The following is a 25247-nucleotide window of genomic DNA, read 5'->3' on the forward strand; positions in this document are numbered from 1 at the left end:
AGACACAATGCTGAAATGCCCCAGCGACACTGCGATGATGCAACTCGCCATTGGCAATCGTCATTGATTTGGACCGCCGAGTTATCTGTCTGGCCAAGGTTTCATCCTTAGGCAGCTCACCCCGGGTCATATAAGCCAAATATGGCACCGTCCAATCTGGGATGACATGGAGAGCCGCCACCAACTGTGCTTCCGGGTCAGGGACAGCCAAGTCTTCCTATGTAGGCAACTTTAACAGAAGGATTATGCAGAACATCCAAGAAAGTGTTCGGGGGTACCGATTTACGCTGAGATCCAAGCCGGCTTAAAGCATCAGCCTCCTCATTCTTTGTGCGATCAATGTGCTCCACTTGATAGCCCTTGAAGTGTCCAGCCACAACGTCAACTTCACGGTGATAAGCCGCCATGAGAGGATCCTTGGAATCCCATTTGCCTGAGACTTGTTGAGCTACCAAATCTGAGTCGACGAAGCACCTTACCTGGCTTAAGCTCATCTCCTTAGCCATCCGAAGACCATGGAGCAAGGCCTCATACTCAGTTGCATTGTTAGTACAGGGAAACATCAACCTTAGCACATAACAAAATTTATCACCTTGAGGGGAAGCTAGAACAACTCCAGCCCCCGAGCCTTCCAACTGCCTGGATCTATCAAAGTGAATAGTCTAGTATGTGTTGTTCGTCTTCTCTTCAGGCGCCTACAACTCCCTCCAATCGTTGATGAAATCCACCAGTGCTTGAGACTTGATAGCAGTGCGTGGTACATACTTTAAACCATGATGCCCAAGCTCAATAGCCCACTTGGCAACTCGTCTCGTGGCCTCTCTGTTCTGGATGATATCCCCTAAAGGAGCAGAACTGACCACAGTGATGGGATGACCCAGAAAATACTGTTTAAGCTTCCGGCTGGCCATGAACACCCCATAAACAAGGTTCTGCCAATGTGGATACCTCTATTTGGATTCAATAAGCACCTCACTGAGGTAGTAAATCGGCCGTTGAACCGAATATTCCTTACCAGCCTCCTTGCGCTCCACTACAATGGCCACACTGACAGCACGTGCGTTAGCAGCCACATATAACAATAAGGGATCCTTATGAATGGGAGCAACAAGAACCGGCGGCTCAGCCAGCTATCTCTTCAAATCCTCAAAGGTAGCGCTAGCAGCATCACTCCAGACAAAGTCGTCTGTCTTCTTCATCATCTGATATAGCGGTATGGCCTTCTCACCTAACCGGCTTATGAACTGGCTTAAAGCAGCAATACGACCCGCCAAACGCTGAACGTCATTGACACACTTGGGTTTTGCCAAAGAGGTAAAAGCCTTGATCTTCTCCGGGTTAGCCTCAATGCCTCTGTTAGAAACCAGAAATCCCAAGAGCTTGCCTACTGGCACACGAAGATACACTTCGCCGGGTTAAGCATCATATTGTAGACCCAGAGATTCTCAAAGGTTTGCCTTAAGTCATCTATCAGGGTTTCCTTCTCTCTGGACTTTACCAGAGTATCATCCACATAAGCATGAACATTGCGCCCAATCTGAGTATGAAGGCAATTCTGCACACAGCGCTGATAAGTCGCCTGGGCACTCTTGAGCCCAAAAGGCATATAAACATAGCAGAAGGCTCCAAAAGGAGTAATGAACGTCGTCTTCTCCTGGTCCTTAACTGCCATCTTGATCTGATGATATCCAGAATAAGCATCCAAAAAACTCAGACGTTCACACCCGCCGTAGCATTAATGATTTGATCAATACAAGGGAGAGCAAAGGGATCAGCCGGACAAGCCTTGTTCAAGTCCATGTAATCCACACACATACGCCAAGTGTCGTTCTTCTTGAGCACTAGCACCAGGTTAGCCAACCACTCAGGATGAAATACCTCAATAATGAACCCTGCTGCCAAGAGCCGGGCCACCTCCTCACCAATGGCCTTGCGCCTCTCCTCATTAAACCGCCGAAGAAACTGCTTGACCGGCTTAAACTTAGGATCAATATTGAGAGTGTGCTCAGCGAGTTCTCTCGGTACACCCGGCATGTCAGAAGGTTTCCATGCAAAGATGTCCTGGTTCTCACGGATGAACTCGATGAGCACGCTTTCCTATTTGGGATCCAGATTAGCACTGATACTGAACTACTTGGATGAGTCGCCAGGAATGAAATCAACAAGCTTTGTGTCGTCGGCCGGTTTAAGCTTCATCCCCAGATCATGCTCTGTAGTGGGTTTTTTCAAAGATGTCATGTCAGCCGGATCAACATTATCCTTGTAAAACTTCAACTCTTCTGCTGCACAGACCGACTCAGCATAGGCCGCGTCTCCTTCTTCACACTCTAAGGCCACTTTCTGGTTTCCTTGAACCGTGATGGTCCCCTTGTAACCTGGCATTTTGAGCTGCAGATAAACATAACACGGTCGCGCCATGAACTTGGCGTAAGCCGGGCGCCCAAACAGAGCATGATATGGACTCCTGATTTTGACCACTTCAAAAGTTAAATTCTACGACCTGGAATCGTGCTCATCTCCAAAGGCTACTTCCATCTCAATCTTTCCCATTGGGTATGCCGACTTACCAGGAACCACACCATGAAAAAAAGTATTGGACTGCTTGAGATTCTTATCAGTTAACCCCATACGACGAAAGGTCTCATAATAAAGGATGTTGATGTTGTTGCCTCCATCCATGAGTACCTTAGTAAACTTATATCCCCCAACTTGAGGTGCCACCACCAAAGCCAAGTGACCCGGGTTGTCAAGCCGGGGCGGGTGATCCGCCCGACTCCACATAATGGGCTGCTTAGACCATTGCAAGTACTGGGGAACTGTCGGCTCAACGGCGTTCGCTACCCTCTTGTGAAGCTTCTGGTCCCGTTTACATAAACTCATGGTGAAGACATGATACTGCCCACTGTTCAACTGTATTGGATGACTCTGGTACCCGGACTACTACTGCTGTTGCTGACCCCCTTGGCCAGATTGTTGATTATATCCACCTTGGCTACCTTGATCAAAACCTCCTTGGTTATTCTGGTGGCCCTGAAAGCCGAAACTAGATACGCCACTTCCATTATTCGGACCATGAAAACCGCCGCCGCCTGAGCCGCTGCCCGGCCCATGATTGCAGTCGAACATGTTAGAATTCTTAAAAGCTCTCATGATTGTGCAATCCTTCCACGGGTGAGTAGCTGGCTTCTCTCGAGTGTCGTGCTTCAGGCAGGGTTCATTTAACAACTGCTCAAGAGTGGGACCTGACCCGCCAGACCGAGGAGGCGGCCTCCCCTTACGCTGTTGATTGTTGCCCTGTGCATTGGTATTAGCCACAAACTCCAAGCTACTATCAGCCTTACATTTGTTATTGCCCCCTTGATTTGCCGGGTTGTGTTGCGAGCCCTTCGCGTTGCCGTTCTTCTTTCCCTTCCCTGCCTTTTCATTGCCAGACTCAGGATCCTTGGTACTATCAGAATCGGCATATTTGACTAGAGCCGCCATCAGCTGGCCCATGTCATTACAATCGCGCTTGAGCCGCCCCAGCTTCATTTTCAAAGGCTCAAAACGGCAATTTTTCTCCAACATTAAGACTGCAGAGCCGGCGTCCATCTTATCAGATGAATGTATTATAGCTTTGACCCGGTGCACCCAATGGGTCGTTGATTCACCCTCCTCTTGCCTGCAATTAGTTAAGTCCACAATCGACATGGGCTGCTTGCATGTGTCTTTAAAGTTCTGGATAAACCACTCCGTTAATTCTGCCCATGAACTGATGGAATTAGGTGGCAACGCTTTCAACCAATTACGAGTCGTTTCATCCAGCATCATGGTGAAGTACTTGGCCATTGCAGCGTCACTGACTTCTAGTAGCTCCATGGCCATCTCGTAACTCTCGATCAATGCCCCAGGTTGTAAATCGGCCGTGTAATTAGGCACCTTACGAGGCCCCTTAAAATCCTTGGGCAAACGCTCATTACACAGAGCCAACACCAAACAAGGTACGCCCCCAGTCCTAGTGGCCAAACCTACCTCCATTGACATCGTCGGATAAACCGGAAGGGGCTGGTAAGCCGCCTGCTGAGCCGCCTGCTCAATTTGCTGACGCACTCTATCCTGATCACACACGTTTGGAACTCCACCCCGTGTTGGGTCGTGCCCGCATGGTTGATCACGGCGCTGGGCATTTCTTGAAACGGCCGATGAGTCTATATGCCTGCTATAGCTCCTGCTCCAGCTTGGATGTGGAGTTGAATGAATCATGTCTCTACTGTAAGAGTAAGCATCCTGTTGTGCCAAGGCTGTCTGAAGAAGATCTCTGACCCTTCGTGTTTCAACCGGCGTTGGAGAGTCGCCATCGACTGGGAGAGCCGCCAATCATGCTGCTGCAGCGATCATTTTCTCCAGTGGATTAGAATAATGACCCGGTGGTACTGGTACATGCTGAGGTGGAGCAGTATTCAGACGTGGGGGTTCCATCACCCGCTGTTAAGCCGGCACTCCTGTCCCAGGCACCGCAGTCCGGTTCACCTTCGGTGGGTTACTGGGCCCTGCACCACGCGTGCAGAAAAGATTTCTAGGTTCATATACCGTAGGCAGACGGGACTGATGCCTTCTCCTCATGACCTCATTAGATGTGTTCTGATCCAACGCAAGCTGAAAAGCCTGCGCCTGAATCTGCTGGGCCCGAGCATCTAGAGCCGCCCGTTCTGCAGTGATCCCGACGTCCTCTGCCACCAGGTCTTCCTTAGCTTGTGTTATCTCCTCACGTAGTTGTGCCACCTCCGCATCATGTTGAGTTTGATCCGCCGGATTAACCACGGCGGTTAACATAGTCATCAATTTATCCATCAGAGACATCAGAACTTGAGCCGGCAAGCGCACAGGGTCTCCTGCCCCAGCTGCGGTCATCGCTGCTGATCCGGAAGTCATTGTTGCCGCGGTTGAAGAATTTAACCCAGGTTGGGTACCAGCCATGAAGATTCCGACTCTGCTCGGCGGCTCAAAGGGGTCCGGAATACTGCTGCCATCGGAACAGCCCCCAAGCACGTCGTCTTGCAGTTGATACAATGAATCCGCCTCACTTGTAGATGACTCACCGTCAGAGTAGACGGCCATCTCACCGCCAGACATAGATCCTTCAGAAAATTCCCCTCCATGGATGCATCCCACGAAGGCACACCTCACGGCGGGCTGAGCCTGGGCGGGTCTCGCACGCTGAGCCGTCTCAACAATGTCGGTGAAGATGTCCGGCTCAGGGCTCGGCTCGCCGATCTTGCCGATGAAGATGTGGATTCCGCCGAAGGGGACCCGGTACCCGTACTCAATTGAGCCGGCATCGGGGCCCCAGCCTGCATCGTCGATGTAGAGCTTGCCGCGACGACTCTTGGTCATCCGGCTCGCAACGTATCCTTTGAGCCCTTCGAAGCTGCCCTTCAAGAACTCAAATCCACCGTGCGCTGGCCCCACGGTGGGCGCCAACTATCGTGGAATTGTCACGTCAGATGTCCTAGCGTAAGGACTTAGTCGTGGAGCCATCGCAACTAGGAAACTTAAAGGGGTTAAACGAGACAAAGGACAAGAGGTTTATACTGGTTCGGCCCCTTGAGGTGTAGGTAAAAGCCTACGATCCAGTTTTAGCTGGTATTGCTTATGTCTCGATTACCAGGAAGCGATTCCTCTTGACCTAGTTCTCGATCTGTGGTTACCTGCCCTGAACTGTCGCCGGGTCGTCCCTTTATATACAGAGGTTGATGCCCAGCGGCTCACAGAGTCCCGGCCGGCTCATAAACAGTGTCCGGCTCGGTCTCTCTCTATTCCTGCCTTACAATACAAGTTACATACATATGGTGGTTTATCTCTACGGACCTTAAGTCGCCTTTGGACCTTTGGCCTTTAACTGAACCGCCATCTTCAAGTGTCTCAGTGGGCTTCACAATAATGAATCACCATAGGTGTGACCCGGCCTGTCCTGGGCGGGTTATACCTAATAGTTATATCCCCAACAGTAACCCTATCTACTTTTTTGCACATGCTATGTGGGTGAAATGATGATACCATGCCAAGTTCCAACCTTTTCAGAGTTCATTTGTAGTGCTTTTCAATTTCAGGGTCATTTGAAAAATAGCAAATAATGTCAGAAAGGGTTGAAAGTTTATGACGTGGCTTTGCATGGTGCATACTGAACGCAAAAAAAGTCTGGAATTGTAATAAGTTATAAAAAATGAAGTGCCGGTGTAACAGATGAGTTTTCGTCCGAAACCCTGATACTTTGAAAGAGATTGTCCAGTTTGTACACGAGGTGCATCCAGTCTTTGCTGTAACCCTCTCTACTTTTTAGCACATGCTATGTGGGTGAAATGATGATACCATGCCAAGTTCCGACCTTTTGAGAGTTCATTTGTAGTGCTTTTCAATTTCAGGGTCATTTAGCTCCAAACAAATCTTTAAATGCATGAAAAATAGCAAATGATGTCAGAAAGGGTTGAAAGTTTATGACGTGGCTTTGAATGGTGCATATTAAACGCAAAAAAAGTCTGGAGTTGTAATAAGTTTAAAAAAATAAAGTGCCGGCGTAACAGATGAGTTTTCGTCCGAAACCGTGATACTTCGAAAGAGATTGTCCAGTTTGTACACGAGGTGCATCCAATTTTTGACGTAACCCTCTCTACTTTTTCGCACATGCTATGTGGGTGAAATGATGATAACATGCCAAGTTCCAACCTTTTCAGAGTTCATTTGTAGTGCTTTTCAATTTAATGGTCATTTAGCTCAAAACAAATCTTTAAATGCATGAAAAATAGCAAATGATGTTAGAAAGGGTTGAAAGTTTATGACGTGGCTTTGAATGGTGCATACTGAAAACAAAAAAATTCTGGAGTTGTAATAAGTTTAAAAAAATGAAGTGCCGGTGTAAGAGATGAATTTTCGTCCGAAACCCTGATACTTCGAAAGAGATTGTCCAGTTTGTACACGAGGTGTATCTAGTTTTTGCCGTAACCCTCTCTACTTTTTCACACATGCTATGTGGGTGAAATAATGATACCATGCCAAGTTCCAACCTTTTCAGAGTTCATTTGTAGTGCTTTTCAATTTCAGGGTCATTTAGCTCAAAACAAATCTTTAAATGTGTGAAAATAGCAAATGATGTCAGAAAGGGTTGAAAGTTTATGATGTGGCTCTGAATGGTGCATATTGAATGCAAAAAAAGTCTGGATCATCAATGATCTTTTTGTGTAAGTTTTCGTCCATGTAAATATGTAAAAATATACATCAAAAATACATTGATCATCAATGATCTTTTTGTGTAGAATCTAAATTGTCAATAGGAATCTACCCCGGTTTAAGAACCGGCGAAGACTCCTATTGCAGCCACAGATCCTACACATAGAGTTCATTGAAGACCAAGTGTTGGTGATAGTTTGAGAAGTAACATCTTTAAGGTGGTAAAAACCTTGTTGGCCGAGCGAGGTGGGACTAAAAAACCACTGCAACTAAATAACTTTAGCACCGGTTTGTGGCACGAACCGGTACTAAACGTGTTGGGTGGGGCCCCAGCCTGACAACAGCCTGCCACAGCCTCTTTAGTACCGGTTCGTGGCATGTACCGGTACTAAAGGTTCTCCATGAACCAGTACTAATGATCGACGACCGCCTAGCCGTTTGAACCGGCACTAATGTGCCGAACATTAGACCCTTTTTCTACTGTGGTATAATACTGAAATAACTCAAACTTTTCTGGAACCCCGATAACAACTTTCCATATATGATTCTTTACCTCCAGACTATTTCAGAGCTCCTCATGATGTCCCGGATCCCATCTGGGACTCTGAACAACCTTCGGATTTTCCACTATTAATATCTCAATACTACCCTAGAGCTGTCGAACGTTTAGCGTGCAACCCTACGGGTTTGGGAATATGCATACATGACTGAGACTCCTCTCCGGTCAATAACCAATAGCAGGACCTGGATGCCCATATTGGTTCCTACATATTCAACGAAGATCTTTATCGGTTGATCCACGATGTCAAGGATTCAGATAATCCCATATGTAGTTCCCTTTGTCCATTGGTATGTTACTTGCCCAAGATTCGATCGTCGGTATCTCCATACCTAGTTCAATCTCGTTACCGGAAAGTCTCTTTACTCGTTCTATAATACAAGATCCCATGGCTGACTCCTTAGTCACATTGCTTGCAAGCTCATTGTGTTGTTGTATTACCGAGTGGGCCTCGAGATACCTCTCCATCATACAGAGTGATAATCCCAGTCTCGGTCCATGCCAACTCAATAGATACCCTCGGAGATACCTGTAGAGCATCTTTATAGTCACCCAGTTACGTTGCGACGTTTGATACACACAAGGGCATATTTCCAACAGTCTCCCACTTGCACTAGAGTCAATAATCTAGTATTACATGGTAATGAATCTAACACCCATAGAGTTCTAGTGTTGATCATGTTTTGCCCGTGGAAGAGGTTTAGTCAACGGATCTGCAACATACAGATCCATGTGTACTTAGCAAATGTTTATGAACTCCTCCCTGATACATCACGGATGGAATTGAAGCGTCGCTTTATGTGTCTGGTCCTCTTGTGAAACATTGGTTCCTGATACGTCTCCAACGTATCTATAATTTATGAAGCATTCATGCTATATTACTATGTGTTTTGAATGATTATGGGCTTTATTATACACTTTTATATTACTTTCGGGACTAACCTATTAACCGGAGGCCCAGCCCATATTGTTGTTTTATTGCTTGTTTCAGTATTTCAAAGAAAAGGAATATCAAACGGAGTCCAAACGGAATGAAACCTTCGGCAACGTTATTTTTGGGAAGAATATCACCCAGGAGACTTGGAGTTCACTTCAGAAGAGCCTCGAGGAGGCCACGAGATAGGAGGGCGCCCCCCTACTGGGCGTGCCCCCCTGTCTCGTGGACCCCTCGAGCACCTCCTGACCGACTTCTTTCGCCTATATAGTCCCATGTACCCTAAAAACATCCACGGAGAAGATAGATCGGGAGTTCCACCGCCGCAAGCCTCTGTAGCCACCAAAAACCTCTCGGGAGCCCTTCCCGGCACCCTGCCGGAGGGGGGATCCTTCACCGGTGGCCCTCTTCATCATCCCGGCGCTATCCATGACGAGGAGGGAGTAGTTCACCCTCGAGGCTGAGGGTATGTACAAGTAGCTATGTGTTTGATCTCTCTCTCTCGTGTTCTCTCTCGTGTTCCCTCTATGGCACGATCTTGATGTATCCCGAGCTTTGCTATTGTAGTTGGATCTTATGATGTTTCTCCCCCTCTACTCTCTTGTGATGAATTGAGTTTACCCTTTGAAGTTATCTTATCGGACTGAGTCTCTTATGAGAACACTTGATGTATGTCTTGTCGTGCTTATCTGTGGTGACAATGGGATATCATGTGCCTCTTGATGTATGTTTTGGTGACCAACTTGTGGGTTCTGCCCATGAACCTATGCATAGGGGTTGGCACACGTTCTTGACTCTTCGGCAGAAACTTTGGGGCACTCTTTGAAGTACTTTGTGTTGGTTGAATAGATGAATCTGAGATTGTGTGATGCATATCGTATAATCATTCCCACGGATACTTGAAGTGATAATGGAGTATCTAGGTGACATTAGGGTTTTGGTTGATTTGTGTCTTAAGGTGTTATTCTAGTACAAACTCTTGAATAGATTGATCCGAAAGAATAACTTTGAGGTGGTTTCATACCCTACCATAATCTCTTCGTTCGTTCTCCGCTATTAGTGTCTTTGGAGTGACTCTTTGTTGCATGTTGAGGGATTGTTATATGATCTATCTATGTTATTATTGTTGAGAGAACTTGCACTAGTGAAAGTATGAACCCTAGGCCTTGTTTCCTATCATTGCAATACCGTTTACGCTCACTTTTACCACTTGTTACCTTTCTGTTTTTATTATTTCAGATTACAAATGCCTATTTCTACTATCTATTTTGCGCTTGTATTACCATCTCTTCACCGAACTAGTGCACCTATACAATTTACCATTGTATTGGGTGTGTTGGGGACACAAGAGACTCTTTGTTATTTGGTTGCAGGGTTGTTTGAGAGAGACCATCTTCATCCTACGCCTCCTACGGATTGATAAACCTTAGGTGATCCACTTGAGGGAAATTTTCTACTGTCCTACAAACCTGTGCACTTGCAGGCCCAACAACGTCTACAAGAAGAAGGTTGTGTAGTAGACATCAAGCTCTTTTCTGGCGCCGTTGCAGGGGAGGTGAGTGCTTGAAGGTATATCTTTAGATCTTGCAATCGAATCTTTTTGTTTCTTGTTTTATCACTAGTTTAGTTTATAAAAGAAAACTACAAAAAAATGGAGTTGAGTTTCTCGCATACGCTTCGTCTCTTTAATATCTTTCGTGAGTTTGATGGAAAGGAAAATTGTGCTCAAGTGCTAGAAGAAGAATGCATTAGAATGTTTGGTACTATATCTTCGAATGATGAGCATGACTGCAATGTTGTTAGTATGAATTCCTTGAATATCCATGATGCTAATGATATGCAAAGCCACAAGCTTGGGGAAGCTATGTTTGATGAATATGATATTTTTTGTCCCTCAAGTTTTGATGAGAATATTTATTATGATGAAAGCATGTCTCCAATTTATGATGATTATATTGATGAAAGTGGGTTTGGAAGAGTGTCAACTTTAGGAAGTAGTGATCCCACTATTTTGGAGGATGTTGAATCTTATAATATTTATGAAAGTGGATTTGCAAGAGTGTCAACTTTATTTAGTGATTCCACTATCTTGGGAGAGGTTTCAATCGATTATGATGAGAACGAAGTTGCTACTTATGATGATTATTGTGATGAAACTTATGCTATAAAAAGTAGTGATGATTATATTTATAAAACTTATCATGATTATGATTACCCTTTTTCTTAACATTAGTCTTTTAATGTGGAAACAACTTTTAGTGTTCAAGTCTTTTATGATACTCCCACTATTCCGAATGAGAAGAATTTTGCTTATGTGGAGAGTAGTAAATTTTCTATGCTTGTAGATCATGAAAAGAATGCTTTAGGTGCTGGTTATATTGTTGAATTCATTCATTATGCTACTTAAAATTATTATGAGGGAGGAACATATGCTTGTAGGAATTGCAATAATATCAAGTTTCCTCTCTATGTGTTGAAAATCTTGAAGTTATGCTTGTTTTGCCATCCTATGCTAGTTGATTATTGTTCCCATAAGTTGTTTGCTCACAAAATCCCTATGCATAGGAAGTGGGTTATACTTAAATGTGCTAGTCATATTCTTCATGATGCTCTCTTTATGTTTCAATTCTTATCCTTTATGTGAGCATCATGGTCATCATCATGCCTAGCTAGAAAGGCATTAAAGAAAAGCGCTTGTTGGGAGACAACCCAATTTTTACCCTTACTGTTTTTGTGTGTTCACAAGATTATGCTACTGTTGTATCATGTTTTATAGCTTTTGTTTCAATAAAGTGCCAAGTAGAACCTTTGGGAAGACTTGGGTGAAGTCTATATGATCTTGCTGTAAAAAATAGAAACTTTTGTGCTCACGATAATGGCTGCCATTTTTTTACTGGAGAGTGATTTTAGGTTGATTATTTTTGCAGGTGATTAATAGACAAATTACTCAGGTCCAGAAATTTATTTCATAATTTTTGGGGTTCCAGAAGTATACGTTTTATACAGATTACTACAGAATGTTCTGTTTTTGACAAATTCTGTTTTCATTGTGTTGTTTGCTTATTTTGATGAATCTATGAGTAGTATCGTAGGGTATGAACCATAGATAAGTTGGAATACTGTATATATTACACCAATATGAATTTAGAATGATTTCATTACAGTACCTAAGTGGTGGTTTTATTTTCTTATACTAACGGAGCTTACGAGTTTTGTTTTGAGTTTTGTGTGGTTGAAGTTTTCAAGTTTTGGGTAAAAGATTCGATGGACTATGGAATAAGGAGTGGTAAGAGCCTAAGCTTGGGGATTCCCAAGGCACCCCAAGGTAATATCCAAGGACAACCAAGAGCCTAAGCTTGGGGATGCCCCAGAAGGCATCCCCTCTTTCGTCTTCGTTCATCGGTAACTTTACTTGGAGCTATATTTTTATTCACCACATGATATGTGTTTTACTTGGAGCGTCATTTTATTTTGTTAGTATTTGCTTTCTGTTATTTATAATAATGTTTTGCATCTTTAGTTTCAATAAAAAAGTCAAGGATAGCCTTTGCCATGCTTATTTTGCTAGTATACATGTTGCTGTTTGAAAACAGAAAGTTTACTGCTGTTGCAAAAATTCCCTAGAAAAGTAAGAGAATGGTATAATGTTGAATCTTTTTGCATATTAAGCTCTGATAAATTTATTACAGTGGGAATTTTAGTTCATAATTTTTGGAGTCAGGGAAGTATTGATACTCTTGCATTCTTTACAGACTGTACTGTTTTGACAGATTGCTGTTATGATTGCATTGTTTGCATATGTTGGCTTGTTTAATGATTCTATTTGATGATAGGAGTATTAAATATGCAGAGGCATTTAGTATGCAATGTTGAATAATAATTTTAGTTATTTGTTACAGTAGAAAATGATAAGGTTTTGCATTGGTTTATACTGACCTATCTCACGAGTTCTTGTTGAGTTTGTTGTGAATAAAGCTTTTGATAAAAAGAAGAGAAACCATGATATGAGAGGAATTAAGGAGACATAAAAGCTCAAGCTTGGGGATGCCCAAGGCACCCGAAGATAATATTTCAAGAATTCTCAAGCATCTAAGCTTGGGGATGCTCCGGTAGGCATCCCACCTTTCTTCTTTAACAACTATCGGTTAGTATCGGTTGAGCCTAAGTTTTTGCTTCTTCACATGAGTTGTGCTATCCTTGCAATGTCATTTTATTTTGATTTGCTTGCTGTTTGAATAAAATACCAAGATCTGAAATTATTTAATGAGAGAGAGTCTTCACATAGTTGCATAATTATTTAGCTACTCATTGATCTTCACTTATATCTTTTTGGAGTAGCTTTTCATTTACTCGTGTGCTTCACTTATATCCTATGAGTAAATGGTTGAATAAGTTGAATGTCATAAATCTGAAATTATATATGTTTCATTCGCTTATCCCATGGGGAGTAATGACTTCACATCTAAGAAGTAGAGGTTGTAAATTTATTAACGGTTAGCAAGCATTGTATTAGTCATTTGAACAATTCATGAAAGAATATTGAAGGAAGGGAGATTTCACATATAAATATATTATCATAGACATCTTTTATAATTGTGAGCACTCATTATGTCTGACATGCTAAAGAGTTGATGTTGGACAAGGAAGACAACGTAATGGGTTATGTTTTCTTGCATCTCAGTTAAAGTATATTGTCATGGATCATTCAAACATGTTGATCTTGCCTTTCCCCCTCATGCCAGCCAAAAATTCCTAGCACCAAGTAGAGATACTACTTGTGCTTCCAAATATCCTTGAACCCAGTTTTTGCCATGAGAGTCCACCATACCTACCTATGGATTGAGTAAGATCCTTCAAGTAAGTTGTCATCGGTGCAAGCAATAAAAATTGCTCTCTAAATATGCATGACTTATTAGTGTGGAGAAAATAAGCTTTGTACGAACTTGTTATGGAAGCAATAAAAGCGATGGACTGCATAATAAAGGTCCATATACAAGGGGCAATATAAAGTGGCGTTCTTCCGCATTAAGATTTTGTGTATCCAATCCTAAAAGTGCATGACAACCTCTGCTTCCCTCTGCGAAGGGCCTATCTTTTACTTTATGTCTTTTACTTTATGCAAGAGTCAAGGTGATCTTCACCTTTCCCTTTTTTATTTTATCCTTTGGCAAGCACCTTGTGTTAGGGTGATCCTGATATATATATCCAATTGGATGTACGTTAGCATGAACTATTATTGTTGACATCACCCAAAGGTGAATACGTTTGGAGGCAACATTATAAGCCCTAATCTTTCTCTGTGTCTGATTAAAACTTCATAACCACAAGTATTGTGTGAGTGTTAGCAATTGTAGAAGACTATATGATAGTTGAGTATGTGAAGTTTGCTAAATCAAAGCTCTGACATAGACTCTTCCTGAAAGTAAGATGAATTGCAATTGTTTGATGACTAAGAATGAAGTTTGCTAGTTTTCAAGAAAGTTTATGGTCTATGCTTTAACATGTGAATTGCTTGTTACTAGTTCGTGAACAGTTTTATGAGATAAACTACTGTTATGACATATAATGATGCTAGTAAGGGTGATTGAAATTATCATTGATCAAACTTGTGCACCTCTAGCATTCACACTTCATAAATTCTTTCTTTATCATTTACCTACTCGAGGACGAGTAGGAATTAAGCTTGGGGATGCTGATACGTCTCCAACGTATCTATAATTTATGAAGCATTCGTGCTATATTACTATGTGTTTTGAATGATTATGGGCTTTATTATACACTTTTATATTACTTTTGGGACTAACCTATTAACCGGAGGCCTAGCCCATATTGTTGTTTTATTGCCTGTTTCAGTATTTCAAAGAAAAGGAATATCAAACGAAGTCCAAACGGAATGAAACCTTCGGCAGTGTTATTTTTGGGAAGAATATCATCCAGGAGACTTGGAGTTCACGTCAGAAGAGCCTCGAGGAGGCCACGAGATAGGAGGGCGCCCCACCCCCCCTACTGGGCGCGCCCCCTTGTCTCGTGGACCCTCGAGTACCTCCCGACCGACTTCTTTCGCCTATATAGTCCCACGTACCCTAAAAACATACACGGAGAAGATAGATCGGGAGTTCCGCCGCCGCAAGCCTCTGTAGCCACCAAAAACCTCTCGGGAGCCCTTCCCGGCACCCTGCCGGAGGGGGATCCTTCACCGGTGGCCATCTTCATCATCCCGGCGCTATCCATGACGAGGAGGGAGTAGTTCACCCTCGAGGCTGAGGGTATGTACCAGTAGCTATGTGTTTGATCTCTCTCTCTCTCTCTCGTGTTCTCTCTCGTGTTCCCTCTATGGCACGATCTTGATGTATCCCGAGCTTTGCTATTGTAGTTGGATCTTATGATGTTTCTCCCCCTCTACTCTCTTGTGATGAATTGAGTTTCCCCTTTGAAGTTATCTTATCGGATTGAGTCTTTTATGAGAACACTTGATGTATGTCTTGCTGTGCTTATCTGTGGTGACAATGGGATATCATGTGCCTCTTGATGTATGTTTTGGTGACCAACTTGCGGGTTCTGCCCATGAACCTATGCATAGGGGTTGGCACACGTTCTTGACTCTTCGGCAGAAACTTTGGGGCACTCTTTGAAGTACTTTGTGTTGGTTGAATAGATGAATCTGAGATTGTGTGATGCATATCGTATAATCATTCCCACGGATACTTGAAGTGACAATGGAGTATCTAGGTGACATTAGGGTTTTGGTTGATTTGTGTCTTAAGGTGTTATTCTAGTACGAACTCTTGAATAGATTGATCCGAAAGAATAACTTTGAGGTGGTTTCGTACCCTACCATAATCTCTTCGTTCATTCTCCGCTATTAGTGTCTTTGGAGTGACTCTTTGTTGCATGTTGAGGGATTGTTATATGATCTATCTATGTTATTATTGTTGAGAGAACTTGCACTAGTGAAAGTATGAACCCTAGGCCTTGTTTCCTATCATTGCAATACCATTTACGCTCACTTTTACCACTTGTTACCTTGCTGTTTTTATTATTTCGGATTACATATACCTATTTCTACTATCTATTTTGCACTTGTATTACCATCTCTTCGCCGAACTAGTGCACCTATACAATTTACCATTGTATTGGGTGTGTTGGGGACACAAGAGACTCTTTGTTATTTGGTTGCAGGGTTGTTTGAGAGAGATCATCTTCATCCTACGCCTCCTACGGATTGATAAACCTTAGGTCATCCACTTGAGGGAAATTTGCTGTTGTCCTACAAACTTGTGCACTTGCAGGCCCAACAACGTCTACAAGAAGAAAGTTGTGTAGTAGACATCAGTTCCATGGCTAGAACAATGGCACCAGTGTTGTCACAGAACAGAGTCATTGGGTTCAGTACACTGGGTACAACTCCAAGATCTGGCATGAACTGCTTCATCCATACACCTTCCTTCGCTGCCTCTGAGGCAGCTATGTACTCTGCTTCACATGTAGAATAAGCCACGCTTTGCTTGGAACTGTACCAGCTTACCGCTCCCCCATTTAGAATATATACGTATCCGGTTTAAGACTTAGAGTCATCCGGATCAGCGTCAAAGCTTGCATTGATGTAACCCTTTACGACTAGCTCTTGATCACCTCCATAAACAAGAAACATTTCCTTAGTCCTTTTCAAGTACTTAAGGATATTCTTGACCGTTGTCTAGTGTTCCACTCCTGGATCACTTTGAAACCTTCCGGCCATACTTATGGCAACGATGACATCTCATCTTGTGCACAGCATCGCATACATGATATCAAACTTTAGCCATTGGGCATTGAGTCATACTCAACTTCACACCTTGCCGCAAAAAAAACTTCTTGGCCTGATCCATTTTGAAGTTCTTCAAAATCCTATCAAGGTATGTGCTTTGTGAAAGTCCTATTAAGTGCCTCGATCTATCTCTGTAGATCTTGATGCCTAATATGAAAGCAGCTTCTCCTACGTCCTTCATTGAAAAACTCTTGTTCAAATATTCCTTCATGTTTTCTAAAAGCTTTATATTGTTTCCGATCAACAATATGTCATCCACATATGATATTGGAAACGCTATAGAGCTCCCACTCACTTTCTTGTAAATACAAGCTTCTCCGTAAACTTGTATAAACCTAAACACTTTGATCACCTCATCAAAGCGAAGATTCCAACTCCGAGATGCTTGCACCAGTCCATAAATGGATCGCTGGAGCTTGCACACTTTGTCAATATTCTCTAGATCGACAAAACCTTTCGGTTGCATCATATACAACTCTTCCTTAAGGAAACTATTAAGGAACTTGTTTTGACATCCATCTACCAGATTTCATAATCGAAAAATGCAGCTATTGCCTACATGATTCTGATGGACTTAAGCATCACTACGGGTGAGAAAGTCTCATCGTAGTCAACTCCTTGAACTTGTGAAACCCCTTTGCCACAAGTCGAGCTTTATATACGGTGACATTACCGTCTGTGTCTGTCTTCTTCTTGAAGATCCATTTATTCTGAATGACCTTTCGCCCTTCAGGTAATACTTTCAAAGTCCATAATTTGTTTTCATACATGGATCCCATCTCGGATTTCATGGCCTCTAACCATTTGTCGGAATTCGGGCCCACCATCGCTTCTCCATAGCTTGTAGGTTCATCGTTGTCCAAAAACATGACCTCTAAGATAGGGTTACTATACCACTCAAGAGTAGTGCGTATCCTTGTCGACCTACGATATTTAGACAATATTTAAATATGCTCTTAACTATTACCTGGTATTGGGCGCCAATCACATACGGTTATAGCAGTAATAGAATTTTCGAGTGCAAATTGTAATAAGTTTATTATATTGTTTTTACTGTGATTATTATCTGAGCTCTGTTGTCCTACATTTCTTTTTGATAAAAGGGTGTTTTTTATTATCTCAAATGTAGCATCAATTAAGCGATACAAAGCATTATGAATAACACCCGGCCTCTGCATAACTAAGATGCATACAGCCAATCCCAAAAAGTCTAGCAAAAAGAAATGAAACTAAACCAATAAATCGATGAGAATAGTACAGTCCTATAAACCAGCACTATGCCTACGTCAAAAGTGGTGGTGGGTCAATCCGGAGGTTATGTTGTCACCCATGTTAGAAAAAATATCTCTGTAACCACTTTCCCCAACCGCCACTCACTCTGCCGAGTATTAACATGTAAGCCGAGTGTCAAAACACGGGTATTCGTCTTACATCCACATAAGCTGAGAAGGTAAGGAGAAACTTGTGGCAAAAAATACTGACTCGGCTTATGGCTGAGTAAACCAAGTGAGCTCTCTAAAAAGCCTTCGGCTTACATATAAGACTCAATATATCGCAAGGAGTTACTCGGCTTACAGCCAATCCTCGGCAAATTTTGTTGGCATGTGGCGATCATGGGAGTTGCAGACGGCGGCATCAAACGCCTGTTGTAAGCCGAGTGCCCCGATAAACGGCACTCGACTTACATTGCCTATTTTCCATAACCAGATTTTTGTGTAAAAAATGGTTTTAATAATATGGTCCATTTCGAGGCGGTGTAGGAAGGTTCGGGACATAGGGTGCTCGTCCCCCCACTTTGAGTCAGCGGGAGGGGATCTTTGAAGTGTGGTTGAATTGATAACTCAACTGCTAAAACTTATAAATATTATTTGGCTCCCCTTGTGTTGAATTAATAAATTTGGGTTGAAATACTAGCCTTGAAGACTATTGCAATCCCCTATACTTGTTGGTCATCAAGACTATTTTCTAGAGTTTGCGCCGAGGAGCATAACTTTGTTTCTTAAGTTCACTTAGGAGTTAATTATTCGCTGCACTGTATCTTTACTATGAAGAATCAGGGATTCCAAAACTAAGATCATGCACTCTGAAAGGAGAGAAGGTAAGGAACTTCCAACTAGCTCTACTCTCAATTCACCCTCTGTTCTAAGTCAACTTGTGACACCACCACCACGTACTTTACAGACTCATATGTCACACGCAGTAGGCACTGATTTTGCTATTGATGATACTTATGATGATGCTTCTACTTTGCTTCATAATATTGTTCCACTTGGTGAATTATTAGATTCTCATATTGCTAAAGCTAAAGAAACTGAAACTACTAAAAATTCTCAAGCTAGGGGAAGACAACTCGGTCTCCCCCTTCAAAGCCATGGAAAAGGGAGACACTTTCTATTCTCAGCTTTATCTTGATCTTTCTTGATCTGATATTAATGCATTAAAGGCCATTGAGGAAATCTATGCTCAAAATATGGCGCTCGCCCAAGAGGTTATTGCATTGGAGGAACAGAACTGTGCACTTTGTGAGATCATCAGAAAGATGAATGAGTTGGCAGCATGGAAGGACAAGGCTACCACTTCATTTCCACCACCGAAGAAAGAAACGGGTACGGGCACCACCCTTAGCTTATTCCAAGCTTGGGGGAGGTGCCCCGGTATCATATCGCCATCACCTTTATTATCATTATTTATTTTAGTTTGATCTTTAGTTACTTCGTGATTTAGAAGAATAATCTTTTTAGTATGAAGTAGTTTTCGAGTGCTTGTTTCGTGATCGTTCTATCTATCTATGTAATCATGAGTGAGAGTTATATAATAAAGATTAGTTTGAGTTATGTTACTTTACTTTCTTGCATCAATCATAGCATGAAAATAAAAAGATCATGTGCTAATCCCATGGGGAGTAATGACTTCACATACAAGAAGTATAGTTGATAAAAATTTATTGGAAATTGACAAACATAGCATTGGTCACTGATGAAATTCATGAAAGAATAATAAAAGAAGAGATATTTCACATATAAATACATTATCTTGGACATGTTTTATGATTGTAAGCCCCCATTAATTATTTTCAAGCTTGATCAAATAGTTCATGTTGGACAAGGAAGAGAACGTAATGAGTTTTTTTTATACTGTCATGGATCCTCTAACATGTGGTGCTTGCTCATAATATTTTGCTAAGCCAAAATTTCATAATGGGTAGAGATACTACTTATGCATCCAAATACCCTTAAACCCAGTTTCTTGTCATGAGAGTCCACCAAATCTACCTATGGATTGAATAAGATCCTTCAAGTAAGTTTTCATCTGTGCAAAGCAATAAAATATTACTCCTAAATATGCATGATATTTTATTGTCAGGAAAAATAAGTTTTGTATAAACTTGTGATAGTGAAGAAGTAAAAGCGACGGACTGCATAATAAATGTCGCTACCACAAGGGGCAATGTAATGCAAATGATAGGCCCTTAATGCAAATGAGCATCACTTTTTAATAGAGATACACAAGTAGTATCTCTACTATTGACTCTTGCATTAAGGGGTAACCCAAATGAAAAAGCGCATGACAACCTCTACTTCCCTCTGTAAAGGGTCTATCTTTTACTTTTTAGTTTTAACGTTTATGCAATAGTCAATAGTATTCATTCATATTCCGATCTCAATTATTCTACACTTGGCAAGCATCATGTGGTAGGTAAAGATCCAGGCACATATATCCAGTTGGATGTAGGTGATCATGAGTTATTACTGTTGACATTATCCCTGAGGTAAACGAGTTGGGAGGTGAAACATTAAACCCTCATCTTCATGTGTGATTGAAACCTTTATTCTAAAAATGTGCTTTGAGTGTCAGCAATCATGGAAGACTATATGATAGTTGAGTATGTGGAATTTGCTAAACCAAGAGCTCTTACATAGACTCTTCCCGTAAATATGATGAAATTTAATTGCTTTGATGATTGCGAACATAGTTTGTTAGTTTTCAAGAAAGTTTATTGTTTATACTTCAGCTTGTGGATGAACTGTTACTTGATCATGAGAAGTTTATTGACGAATAATTGTTGTTATAATAATGATCATGATGCTTCTATGTCTGTATTTTGTTTTATCGACACCTCTCTCTATAAACATGTGGTCATGATTATCGAGTTTGGCATTCGCTTAAGGACAAGCGAGGTGTAAGCTCGAAGGAGTTGATACGTCCATTTTGCATCATGTTTTCCTACTGTTATTTATAATGTTTTTGATCATTATTTCACTTCATGACGCAATTCTAATGTCTTTTCTCTCTAATATGCAAGATATATATAAAGAGGGAAATTGCCGCTAGCTGGAATTCTGACCAAAATGAGCTACAACAGAGATAGCTATTCTTCAAAGCTCCAATTGACCTAAAAAATTATGGAGATTTATTTTGGAATATATAGAAAATACTGGAAGAAAACACCACCGAAGAAGATGCTCTCCAGCGGAGCGATTTCGCTGGGATATTTCAAAATCATCGACATTACCAACGATCCTCTCATCATGGGAGGACCAATCTTCATCAGCATTTTCAGCAACACCATCTCATCTCAAACCTACTTCATCTTTTGTATTCAATCTTTGCCTCAAAACCTCATATTGGTACATTTGGGTTGCTAGTAGTGTTGATTACATCTGTAGTTGATGCTAGTTGGTTTATTTGGTGGAAGATCATATGTTCACATTATTAATAAAAAATTATTCTCCTACGATCTTAAACATGAATATGATTTATGAGTAATCATGTGAAGTTGGTATTCATTTAATATTTTGATGATATGTATGTTGTTCTTCCTCTGGTGGTGTCATGTAAAATGTCGACTACACGACACATTACCATACTTGGTCCTATGGGAAGGCATTGGGGAGTAGTAAGTATATGATGGGTTGCGAGAGTGGCAAAAGCTTAAAGCTAGTTTATGTGCTATTCTGTAAAGGGCAGATTTGGATCTATATGTTTCATGCTATGCTTAGATTTATCTTAATTCTTTTTTTATAGTTGTGGATGTTTGCGAGAGGGGATAACCATAAGTGATAACAGCAAGTACGGTTGAGCAATCGACATGATATATTTGCTCACATTCCAGGCGAAGGTCATAATTCGCAGGAACATTCTATAGTCTTAGTCAGAGGAGGTAGAGTGAAAGATTCGCCAGGTGTGAAATCCCATCGTATTCGAGGAGTCAAGGATTTGCTGGGAATTCCGGATCGTAGAAAGGGAAGATCTAAATAAGTCCAGCCGGACACCGTATAACTCCGGTATCGCGTCGCGGGTGAAAAGGGCCTGAATATTTCCTACCAGCAAGCACCCCCACTAACTCACACGTCATTCTTGCATCTCACTGACACTGGGCCCGAGAAACGGCAGAAAGCAAAAGGTGCACCGGTCCACCAACATATCAAATTATCAAAGTAGTGAATGCTTGCGAGAGGGGGTAACCATAAGGGACATGACTGGTGAAATTCTCATGTGTCCTCAAGAATGTTTTGCTCACTATAATAAGTACTTTCGGCTCGTCCTTTGCTATAAAAGGGATTGGGCCACTTTGTTACTATTGATACTTGCTACGAATTATCTTACTATCAAACTATACATTACTACTACTTACAACACTTGTAGAGCTTATCAATTCCTTCTCCTCCCCTTATCAATTCCTTCTTCTTCTCGTTGGGTTCGACACTCTTGATTATCTTAATTATCAAAAGGACTAATATTGATCTTATACTTGTGGGTCTCATCGTGGCAGGGCATGGACTCGGCGATGTCCTCCTTGTCGTCGGTCTCGCCGTACACCACCTTGCCCGCGTTGTCGCTCTCCTTGTAGGCGGCTCCCACCTCCACCACCCGCTGGCGGTGCCGCCACCGGGCGAGGCGGATCTCGCGGGCAAAGCGGTAGGACTCGAGCAGCGCCTGCTGCACCGCCAGGTTCGCGACCGGCGCGACAACCCTATCGACGACAAGCTCCTCAAGCTACTCCTTCGCCTGCACATGATCCTACAGGAAGTGGTGGTTATCAGCGGCAGCAGCATGAGAACTCAATGGGCACAAGTCTTGCCGATGGTCAAGGCGCAATGCATTCACAAGGTTGACGACGAGAAGGACGGCTGTCTGTCGGCTAGCCAACTGGCAGCAATGGCGACCGAACAGCCCGTCACAAAGAGCTTTGGCGGGGGAGAGATCCATGGTGGGAGAGGGCTCGGAGGTGGACAACAACGACTGTGACTAAGGAACTAGTTTTTATAATAAAGATGAGACAATGTGACGAAGGAGGGGAGACCCAATTGCTTCAGGACGGACAGGAAAGGGGGTGAGGTTAAGCTTGTGAGGAGCTTATTGCCCCACCCGCGCTCATCCCTTGCTTGCCAAAGGAGACACCGCGTGTCAACAGACGGACAATCGAGAACCATTCATGCCGTCCACGGCAGAAAGCATCACACGCGGCGCTCTCTCAACCGGTGCGACGATTAAACCATGAGCAATAGCCTCCGATATGCAAACGCTGATCGAAAACACGGGATGTGGCTCTTGGTGACACTCAGGCGACGCTTGGATGACCACCAGCCCAACGTACCTAAGTATACACAAGGTTTGGGCGTAACCACATTCTGCCGTGATGCAAAAATCTCACTGATATTTATGAAAACCATTTACACTTGCACAATATATTGCCGTACACATTACATTGACAGAATTTACCATTTCAACAGAGAAACAAATTCACGTTACCCATTACAATGTTAGAACAGTCTGTAGCAGAAGCAGAATAGTATGTAGCACAAAATACATTTCACAACAATGTTTAGCTATCCAAACACAGGCTCAAATACAAAGAATTATCTATCCTACAACAATGATTAGCTAGGCTTGTGCAGAAGTAGAGGAGTATCAATCTATGCGACCAGTACAACTGACACAATTCAATCATCTATCATCGCCTCACGACGACCTGGCCAGTGCTCATGTTGGAAAGAATGTCCAAAACCAATTTTTTATAAACACAAAACTGTGTGGCACACATGATTTAAATAACACAATAAAAACAACAATACATAAAGGTTTTTGCACAAGAAAAAAGGATGTCTGGCTTGAAACCCTCTGATAAGGATTTCATGTGCGCACATTATAATCGTAGTCGATCATTTGGGGAAAGTATCCTCACTTCCATGCATTTTACAAAAGCACAAGTAAAACCAACAGTACAAACATAGAGAGAAGAGAGGGATAGAGATTGTTGGACAATATGGATCAGATTTCTGGCTTGGAATCCTCTGATAGAAGGATTTCATTTGCGCACAGTATAATCATAGTCGATCAGCTGGGGAAAGGATCCTCACTTCCATCTTAACGAAAAAAGCAATCTCCAACAAGAAAGTCGGCAAACCACTCCAAATTGTTTAGTTCGGCCATCACAGGACAATAACAACCCATCGAAAGATTCAATCTGCAAAAATATGCACATTATCTAATGTTACAAAATGTGCCAGAAGACAGGTAACACGGGGCGGTTTCATAAAGCCCCGTGCTGTTTAATGCTGGCCGGTGTTTCCGCTCATCTATGCTTCCCTCTACAGGATGACCAAACTGTAAACAACAGGCCATCCTTCCAGTTGTGAAGCAACAAACACGACATTTGTTCAGCAATCAAGCAGAAAAAACAAAAAATCCAGTTCTGGCAGATGAACAATATGATCAACAATAATCCTCAGTTCAGGTCTCCAAATTGCTACCGCATCGCACCTTAGTGCATCAGAAGAACGAAAGTATTTAGTTTCATCATCATCGGACAGCTTCCAACATCAGATAAAAAAGCACAAAAACAAAAGAAGCAGAACTAGCATGTTTGATCAAAGTGTTTATCAACACATATATATCTAAAACAAGGCTCAGATTTGTTTCACAGCTTTTTCAGTCATGAATTTTCAGAAGCAGAACTGGCATGTTTGCTGAAAGCGATTATCATCACAGCCATGGTCAACCAGAACACATAAATCTAAAAGAATGACAATAGTGAGAGTTGATGTTTTTGGCTCATATTAAGAAATTCAACCATGTTTTCCCTTGTCCTTCATGAACTAATCAGAAGAGCGGGTAAGATTCAAATCACTGCCACTAATCGAAAGAAATCCACATGAGAGATGGGCATATGTGCAGACAAGATAACATGATAAAAATCATTTGAAGTTGATGGGTGACATCAGATAATAAGCGGAGTTTAGTAAACATATGAAAGATTCAGTGTTTAGCATATAATATTTAACATCATTTGCCACCCGAGGTTTCATAGTCTTTATTGAAAAAAACAAGCAAGACAAATAGAGCGCTTGTGCAAGGCATCAGATAATAAGATGAGATTAATAATCCACACATGGAATTTTCCATTGAGAGTGTAGGATATCAGATCATCACTTGCCAGCTCGAAAATTCAAATAATTCTAAAATTTAAAGAACAATATCTGAGTAGAAAATCTTGGTTAGACCATTTGACCCAAGAGCAATGGCAAACGCTGCAAAGGGTTGGTAAGTAAACCATTTCTCTATCTGCGCCAGCTACTGCCCCCTCAGATCCAAGTGCATCTAAGAGGGACACTAGAAGATAAGCGCAAACATGACAAAAAGCAGAAGAATAAAGATGGGACATTTTTTCTCTCAGCTGCCAACCACAAGGGTAGCACAGATTATGCAGACATATCAACATGGCATCAGTTCAGACCGCTGCC

General features: G+C 42.1%; 6 non-coding genes and 2 pseudogenes across 6 annotated transcripts; all 8 read right to left on the bottom strand.

Moving 5' to 3' along the window:
* Nucleotides 1-23602: 23602 nt before the first annotated feature.
* LOC123140322 (uncharacterized) lies at nucleotides 23603-23695 on the bottom strand (annotated as a pseudogene).
* A 75-nt stretch (nucleotides 23696-23770) lies between these two features.
* Nucleotides 23771-23870, bottom strand: LOC123140321 (small nucleolar RNA Z103). The gene has a single exon (XR_006469945.1). It is a non-coding gene; the product is annotated as a small nucleolar RNA Z103 (small nucleolar RNA).
* A 133-nt stretch (nucleotides 23871-24003) lies between these two features.
* Nucleotides 24004-24149, bottom strand: LOC123140472 (small nucleolar RNA snoR137). Its single transcript, XR_006470026.1, has one exon. It is a non-coding gene; the product is annotated as a small nucleolar RNA snoR137 (small nucleolar RNA).
* Nucleotides 24150-24226: 77 nt separating this feature from the next.
* On the bottom strand, nucleotides 24227-24317 carry LOC123140327 (uncharacterized; annotated as a pseudogene).
* An 89-nt stretch (nucleotides 24318-24406) lies between these two features.
* LOC123140301 (small nucleolar RNA Z223) lies at nucleotides 24407-24501 on the bottom strand. Its single transcript, XR_006469927.1, has one exon. It is a non-coding gene; the product is annotated as a small nucleolar RNA Z223 (small nucleolar RNA).
* Nucleotides 24502-24554: 53 nt separating this feature from the next.
* Nucleotides 24555-24639, bottom strand: LOC123140455 (small nucleolar RNA U36a). The gene has a single exon (XR_006470013.1). It is a non-coding gene; the product is annotated as a small nucleolar RNA U36a (small nucleolar RNA).
* A 78-nt stretch (nucleotides 24640-24717) lies between these two features.
* On the bottom strand, nucleotides 24718-24801 carry LOC123140355 (small nucleolar RNA R16). The gene has a single exon (XR_006469961.1). It is a non-coding gene; the product is annotated as a small nucleolar RNA R16 (small nucleolar RNA).
* Nucleotides 24802-24856: 55 nt separating this feature from the next.
* LOC123140358 (small nucleolar RNA R16) lies at nucleotides 24857-24944 on the bottom strand. The gene has a single exon (XR_006469964.1). It is a non-coding gene; the product is annotated as a small nucleolar RNA R16 (small nucleolar RNA).
* Nucleotides 24945-25247: the final 303 nt, after the last annotated feature.

The sequence above is a fragment of the Triticum aestivum genome, chromosome 6B (genome assembly GCF_018294505.1).
Source record: "Triticum aestivum cultivar Chinese Spring chromosome 6B, IWGSC CS RefSeq v2.1, whole genome shotgun sequence".
NCBI classification, from domain to species: Eukaryota; Viridiplantae; Streptophyta; class Magnoliopsida; order Poales; family Poaceae; genus Triticum; species Triticum aestivum.